The sequence below is a fragment of the Marmota monax genome, unplaced genomic scaffold (assembly GCF_021218885.2).
Source record: "Marmota monax isolate L192 unplaced genomic scaffold, Marmota_monax_Labrador192_F-V1.1 WCK01_AAM20220418_F8-fsc00061, whole genome shotgun sequence".
Classification (NCBI taxonomy): Eukaryota; Metazoa; Chordata; class Mammalia; order Rodentia; family Sciuridae; genus Marmota; species Marmota monax.
The window spans coordinates 19,146,000-19,154,134 of record NW_026695230.1 but is presented as its reverse complement, the minus strand read 5'-3'; positions in this window follow the sequence as shown (position 1 = coordinate 19,154,134).

Genomic DNA, 8,135 nt, shown 5'->3' with positions numbered 1-8,135 from the left:
GAGGCACCTATTTTGACAAAGCAAAGAAGTAACAATACAGTTCCTACTGCTGCCCTGAGCAACTCTGTGGCTACAACTATTGTCGCACCCACAGTTGTGCATGGCTGGTGTTGGGGAGGCTATATGCAACTTTGCCTGACTGTAGCCAAGGGTTTGCTCCCAGTGGATACTACCACAGTAGCAGCAGAGTAGAACACCACAGTCCCTGCTGCCACACCAACCACAAGGTTCCTGCTGCTAGCTGTTCTGCATCTTCTCTGACCATATACTTCAGTCAGGACCAGGTGTGAGTACCAGAGACAGGAAGTGATGCAAATATTGCTTTTGTCCCTCCCATGTAGCATCTGGGCCTGCACCACTGATTTCATAGGGCACAATTCTTCAGACTCCTAAGAACTGTTGGTGCTGCCAGTCTCAGAGGGAGGTTTTCTAGTAGTAAAGCTAACACCAAGAGTGCCTAAAGAAATCTCCATCAAAGCTGGGGTTGTAGCTCAGTGGTAGAGTGCTCGCCTAGCATGCATGAGCACTGGGTTTGATCCTCAGCACCACATTAATTAATTAATTAATTAATTTTTAAAAATTGTGTCCTCCTAAAACTAAAATATGTTTAAAAAAAATGAAAAAAGAAATCTCCATCGCCTGTTATTGACCACCACTATCATCGTAGGAATAAGCACACCGTGAGGACTCCACATCTACTGCAGTCTACACCACACGTTTCTGGAATAGCCTATAGAGACAATGGGTCTTTCCAATTCTGACATGGTACATACTTTTCCCAAGCTCACTAATCAGAGCCAAAGAAACTACAGAGAGACAATGTTATCCTGTCCATGTAGAATCAAAGCAACACTGCACAACAAACTGACATTCTAAGACACATACATCTTCATGAGAAAATCACTTACTAAGAAGTCCATTCCAAACAAGTGATAGGAATATTGGATCCATGACAGGCAAAACTCTCATAAACGAACACAAGAAATATGAGAAATCAAGATAATATTATGTCTCCAAAAGAACATAATAACTCTTTACCAACAGATTCCAAAGATATTGAAGCAAATAAAATGTCTGATTAAAAAATTAAGTTGAATGATTACTAAAATGCTCAATGAGATCCAAGAGAATACAGATAAGCAGGTAAATGAAACAGGAGGACAACATAGTATATAATCAAGACATTCAGAAGAGAAAAAAATTTTTGATGAAGATCTGAACACAAATCTTGGAAGTAAAGAACTCTAAAAGTCAAATAAATAAATGGTGTTAGGAAAACTGGATATCCATATGTAGAAGAATATATTTAAATCCCTGTCTTTTACTCTACAAAAAAGTCAAATCAAAATGGATCAAAGATTTATAAATCAGACTAGAAAACTTGTAACTTTTATAAGAAAACCTAGTTAATCCTTCATCATACAGGTGCAGGAACTGACTTCCTCAACAAGACCACTAAAGCTCAAGAAATAAAACCAAGAATCGATAAGTGGGATGTCATCAAATTAAAAACCTTCTGCAAAGCAAAGTAAATGACTAAAAGAGTGAAGAGAGAGCCTGAGGAATAGGAGAAAATCTTTATGAGCTACTCCTCTAATGGGGAATAATTAATATCTAGAATATATAAAGAACTAAAAAAAATATATGCCAACAGAAAATAACCCAGTGAATAAATGGACAAAAGAACTAAACAAAAATTTCTCAAAAGAAGAAACATAAATGGCCAAAAACAATATAAAAAAAATGTTCAACATCTCTAGCAATCAGGGAAAAACAAATCAAAACTACACTAAGATTTCATTTCACTCTAATGGCAATCTTCAAGAATACAAATAATAAATGCTAAAGAGTATATGGGAAAAAAGGAATAATTTTACACTGTTGGTGGGATCATAAATTAGTACAACTACTATGAAAATCTGTATGGAAGTTCTTCAAAGCCTAGGCATGGAACCACCATATGACCCAGCTGTACAACTTCTCAGTATTTATCCTATTTATTCTAAAAAAATAAAATCACCACACCCCAGTGATACATACATAGCCATGTTTCTAGCAACACAATTCACAATAGCTAAACTATAGAATGAGCCTAGATACCCATGAATGGGTGAATGAATAAAGAAAATAGTATATATACACAATGGAGTTTTATTCAGCCATCAGGGGAAAATGAAATTATGTAATTTGTAGGTACATGGATAGAACTTGAGACCATTTTGTTAACCCAAACTCAGAAGATCAAGGGCCATATGCTTTCTCTTACATGTGGAAGCTAGAAAGCTATAAACATGTGGAAGAAGAAAACAAAAGGGGTAGAAGATGGGAATCTTCTGAAAACCAAAGGGAGATTAGTAGAGGAAAGGAACCAAGGAGTGGCAGGAAGGGAGGGAGGGCAGAAGTGCTGGGGAGTGATATTGCCAAGTTATACTGTTAGATTGTGTGCATGTATGAATATGTAGCCAATGTTATTATTATGTACAACTATAATGCACAAATTAAAAAATGTGGAAGAAAAAAATGTAATCCTTAAGGTGTCAGGAACATTGGGCACATTTGTCACTTACACATAAGAGCATAATCAGGTAAATGGGCCAGAGGATGACCCAGGCTTGATCTAATCTATAGTTTATTTATTTTTTTTTTTTTTTTATTTTTTATTTTATTTTTTTTTTTTTAATTTTTTATTGTGGGTTGTTCAAAACATTACAAATTTCTTGACATATCATATTCCACACTTTGATTCTAGTGGGTTATGAACTCCCACCTTCACCCCATACACAGATTGCAGATTCACATCAGTTACACATCCATTGATTTACAAATTGCCATACTAGTGTCTGTTGTGCTCCGCTGCCTTTCCCATCATCCACCCTCCCCCCTCCCCACCTCTCCCCTCCCCTCCCCTCCTCTCTCTCTACCCCCTCCACTGTATAACCCTGAGGGTCTCCTTCCATTACCGTGCAATTTACCTTCTCTCTCCCTTTCCCTCCCACCTCTCATCCCTGTTAAATGTTAATCTTCTTCTCCTGTTCTTCGTCCCTACTCTGTTCTTAGTTACTTTCCTTATATCAAAGAAGACATTTGGCATTTGTTTTTTAGGGATTGGCTAGCTTCACATAGCATAATCTGCTCTAATGCCATCCATTTCCCTGTAAATTCTATGATTTTGTCATTTTTTAATGCAGAGTAATACTCCATTGTGTATAAATGCCACATTTTTTTTTATCCATTCGTCTATTGAAGGGCATCTAGGTTGGTTCCACAGTCTTGCTATTGTGAACTGTGCTGCTATGAACATCGATGTAGCAGTGTCCCTGTAGCATGCTCTTTTTAGGTCTTTAGGGAATAGACCAAGAAGGGGAATAGCTGGGTCAAATGGTGGCTCCATTCCCAGCTTTCCAAGAAATCTCCATACTGCTTTCCAAATTGGCTGCACCAATCTGCAGTCCCACCAGCAATGTACAAGTGTACCCTTTTCCCCACATCCTCGCCAGCACTTGTTGTTGTTTGACTTCCTAATGGCTGCCAATCTTACTGGAGTGAGATGGTATCTTAGGGTGGTTTTGATTTGCATTTCTCTGACAGCTAGAGATGTTGAGCATTTTTTCATGTACTTGTTGATTGACTGTATGTCCTCCTCTGTGAAGTGTCTGTTCAGGTCCTTGGCCCATTTGTTGATTGGGTTGTTTGTTCTCTTATTGTCTAATTTTTTGAGTTCTTTGTATACTCTGGATATTAGGGCTCTATCTGAAGTGTGAGGAGTAAAGATTTGTTCCCAGGATGTAGGCTCCCTATTTACCTCTCTTATTGTTTCTTTTGCTGAGAAAAAACTTCTTAGTTTGAGTAAGTCCCATTTGTTGATTCTAGTTATTAACTTTTGTGCTATGGGTGTCCTATTGAGGAATTTGGAGCCCGACCCCACCGACTGTAGATCGTAGCCAACTTTTTCTTCTATCAGACGGCGCGTCTCTGATTTGATATCAAGTTCCTTGATCCATTTTGAATTCACTTTTGTGCATGGCGAGAGAAAGGGATTCAGTTTCATTTTGTTGCATATGGATTTCCAGTTTTCCCAGCACCATTTGTTGAAGATGCTATCCTTCCTCCATTGCATGCTTTTAGCCCCTTTATCAAATATAAGATAGTTGTAGTTTTGTGGATTGGTTTCTGTGTCCTCTATTCTGTACCATTGGTCCACACGCCTGTTTTGGTACCAGTACCATGCTGTTTTTGTTACTATTGCTCTGTAGTATAGTTTGAAGTCTGGTATCGCTATACCGCCTGATTCACACTTCTTGCTTAGCATTGTTTTTGCTATTCTGGGTCTTTTATTTTTCCATATGAATTTCATGATTGCTTTCTCTATTTCTACAAGAAATGCCATTGGGATTTTGATTGGCATTGCATTAAACCTATAGAGAACTTTTGGTAATATCGCCATTTTGATGATGTTAGTTCTGCCTATCCATGAACAGGGTATATTTTTCCATCTTCTAAGATCTTCTTCTATTTCTCTCTTTAGGGTTCTGTAGTTTTCATTGTATAAGTCTTTCACCTCTTTTGTTAGGTTGATTCCCAAGTATTTTATTTTTTTTGAAGATATTTTGAATGGAGTGGTTGTCCTCATTTCCATTTCAGAGGATTTGTCGCTGATATACAGGAATGCCTTTGATTTATGCGTGTTGATTTTAAATCCTGCCACTTTGCTGAATTCATTTATTAGCTCTAATAGTTTCTTTGTAGAGCCTTTTGGGTCTGCTAGATATAGAATCATATCATCTGCAAATAGTGATAATTTAATTTCTTCTTTTCCTATTTTTATGCCTTTAATTTCTTTCGTCTGTCTAATTGCTCTGGCCAGTGTTTCGAGAACTATGTTGAAGAGAAGTGGAGAGAGAGGGCATCCCTGTCTTGTTCCAGATTTTAGAGGGAATGCCTTCAGTTTTTCTCCATTCAGAATGATGCTAGCCTGAGGCTTAGCATAGATTGCTTTTACAATATTGAGGTATGTTCCTGTTATCCCTAGTTTTTCTAGAGTTTTGAACATAAAGGGATGCTGTACTTTGTCAAATGCTTTTTCCGCATCTATCGAGATGATCATATGGTTCTTATTTTTAAGTCTATTGATGTGGTGAATAACATTTATTGATTTCCGTATATTGAACCAGCCTTGCATCCCAGGGATGAATCCTACTTGATCATGGTGTACAATTTTTTTATATGTTTTTGTATCCGATTCGCCAGAATTTTATTGAGGATTTTTGCATCTAGGTTCATTAGAGATATTGGTCTGTAGTTTTCTTTCTTTGAAGTGTCTTTGTCTGGTTTAGGTATCAGGGTGATGTTGGCCTCATAGAATGAATTTGGAAGTTCTCCCTCCTTTTCTATTTCCTGAAGTAGCTTGAAAAGTATTGGTATTAGTTCTTCTTTAAAGGTTTTGTAAAATTCTGCTGTATACCCATCGGGACCTGGGCTTTTCTTAGTTGGTAGTCTTTTGATGGTTTCTTCTATCTCCTCAATTGATATTGGTCTGTTTAGGTTTTCTATATCCTCCTGACTCAATCTGGGCAGATCATATGACTTAAGAAATTTATCTATGCCTTCACTATCTTCTAATTTATTGGAGTATAAGGATTCAAAATAGTTTTTGATTATCTTCTGTATTTCTGAAGTGTCTGTTGTGATATTGCCTTTTTCATCCCGTATGCTAGTAATTTGAGTTCTCTCTCTTCTTCTCTTCACTAGCATCGCTAAGGGTCTGTCGATTTTGTTTATTTTTTCAAAGAACCAACTTTTAGTTTTGTCAATTTTTTCAATTGTTTCTTTTGTTTCGATTTCATTAATTTCAGCTCTGATTTTAATTATTTCTTGCCTTCTACTTCTTTTGCTGTTGTTTTGCTCTTCTTTTTCAAGGATTTTGAGATGAAGTATGAGATCATTTATTTGTTGGTTTTTTCTTTTTTTAAGGAATGAACTCCAAGCAATGAATTTTCCTCTTAGAACTGCTTTCAATGTGTCCCATAGATTCCGATATGTTGTGTCTGTGTTTTCATTTATCTCTAAGAATTTTTTAATTTCCTCCTTGATGTCTTCTATAACCCATTGATCATTCAGTAACCTATTGTTCATTCTCCAATTGATGTATGCTTTTTCCTTCCTTCTTTTATCGTTGATTTTCAGTTTCATTCCATTATGATCAGATAAGATGCATGGTAATATCTCTACTCCTTTATATTGTCTAAGAGTTGCCCTGTGACATAATATATGATCTATTTTTGAGAAGGATCCATGTGCTGCTGAGAAAAAAGTGTAATTGCTTGATGTTGGGTGGTATACTCTATATATGTCAATTAGGTCTAGGTTATTAATAGTGTTATTGAGTTCTATAGTTTCCTTATTCAACTTTTGTTTGGAAGATCTGTCCAGTGGCGAGAGAGGTGTGTTGAAGTCTCCCATGATTATGGTGTGGTGGTCTATTAGACTCTTGAACTTGAGAAGAGTTTGTTTGACGAACATAGCTGCACCATTGTTTGGGGCATAAATATTTATGATTGTTATGTCTTGTTGGTGTATGGTTCCCTTAAGCAGTATGTAGTGTCCCTCTTTATCTCTTTTGATTAACTTTGGCTTGAAATCTATTTTATTTGATATGAGTATGGACACGCCTGCTTGTTTCCGAAGTCCATATGAGTGATATGATTTTTCCCAACCTTTCACCTTCAGCCTATGTATGTCTTTTCCTATCAAATGCGTCTCCTGTAGGCAGCATATTGTTGGGTCTTGTTTTGTGATCCATTCTACTAGCCTGTGTCTCTTAATTGGTGAGTTTAAGCCATTAACATTTAGGGTTATTATTGAGATATGGGTTGTTCTTCCAGCCATATTTGTTTATTTCTGTTACTAAACATTGTTTGTTTTCCTCTTTGATTGTTTCCCCCCCCCTTTACTGTCCTACCTCCCACTGTTGGTTTTCATTGTTATTTTCCATTTCCTCTTCCTGTAATACTTTGGCTAGGATGTTTTGAAGAGATGGTTTTCTAGCTGCGAATTCTTTAAACTTTTGTTTATCGTGGAAGGTTTTAATTTCATTCTCCATCCTGAAGCTTAATTTCGCTGGATACACAATTCTTGGTTGGAACCCATTATCTTTCAGTGTTTGAAATATGTTATTCCAGGATCTTCTAGCTTTCAGAGTCTGTGTTGAAAGATCAGCTGTTATCCTGATTGGCTTGCCCCTAAATGTAATCTGCTTCCTTTCTCTTGTAGCTTTTAAAATTCTCTCCTTATTCTGTATGTTGGGCATCTTCATTATAATGTGTCTAGGTGTGGATCTCTTATGATTTTGCACATTCGGCGTCCTGTAGGCTTCTAGGATTTGGGATTCTGTCTCATTCTTCAAGTCTGGGAAGTTTTCTTGTATTATTTCATTGAATAGACTGCTCATTCCTTTGGTTTGGAGCTCTGTACCTTCCTGTATCCCAATGACTCTTAAGTTTGGTCTCTTAATGTTATCCCATATTTCTTGGATGTTCTGCTCATGGTTTCTTAACAGTCTTGCTGAGCTGTCTATGTTCTTTTCCAGTTGAAATACTTTGTCTTCATTGTCTGATGTTCTATCTTCTAAGTGTTCTACTCTGTTGGTAGTATTCTCCATTGAGTTTTTAAGTTGGTTTATTGCTTCCTGCATTTCTAGGATTTCTGATTGCTTGTTTTTTATAACCTCTATCTCCCTGTATAGTTGATCCTTTGCTTCCTGGATTTGTTTGCGTAATTCGTTGTCGAAGTGATCTTTCATTGTCTGATTTTGCTGTTTAATGTCTTCCTTGATACTCCAGATCATCTGAAGCATGTATATCCTGAATTCTTTATCTGACATTCCATCTGCTGCAGCTGTTACCTCTTCTAAAGTTGCGTTGACCTGCATTGCTTGTGGTCCTTTCTTTCCTTGTCTTTTCATACTGCTTGCGTATCTTTCCTGCAGGTGCGGGCGGCGGCTCTGCTCTCTCCTTATTCCAATTGGGGTGTCGTGGCTACCACGCCGGCAGGTCACTGGGCCTGTTCTGGGAGCTGGTGGCGGCTCTGTTCTGCCCCTACTCCAATTGGGGTGACGTGTCTGTCGTACCAGCAGGCCA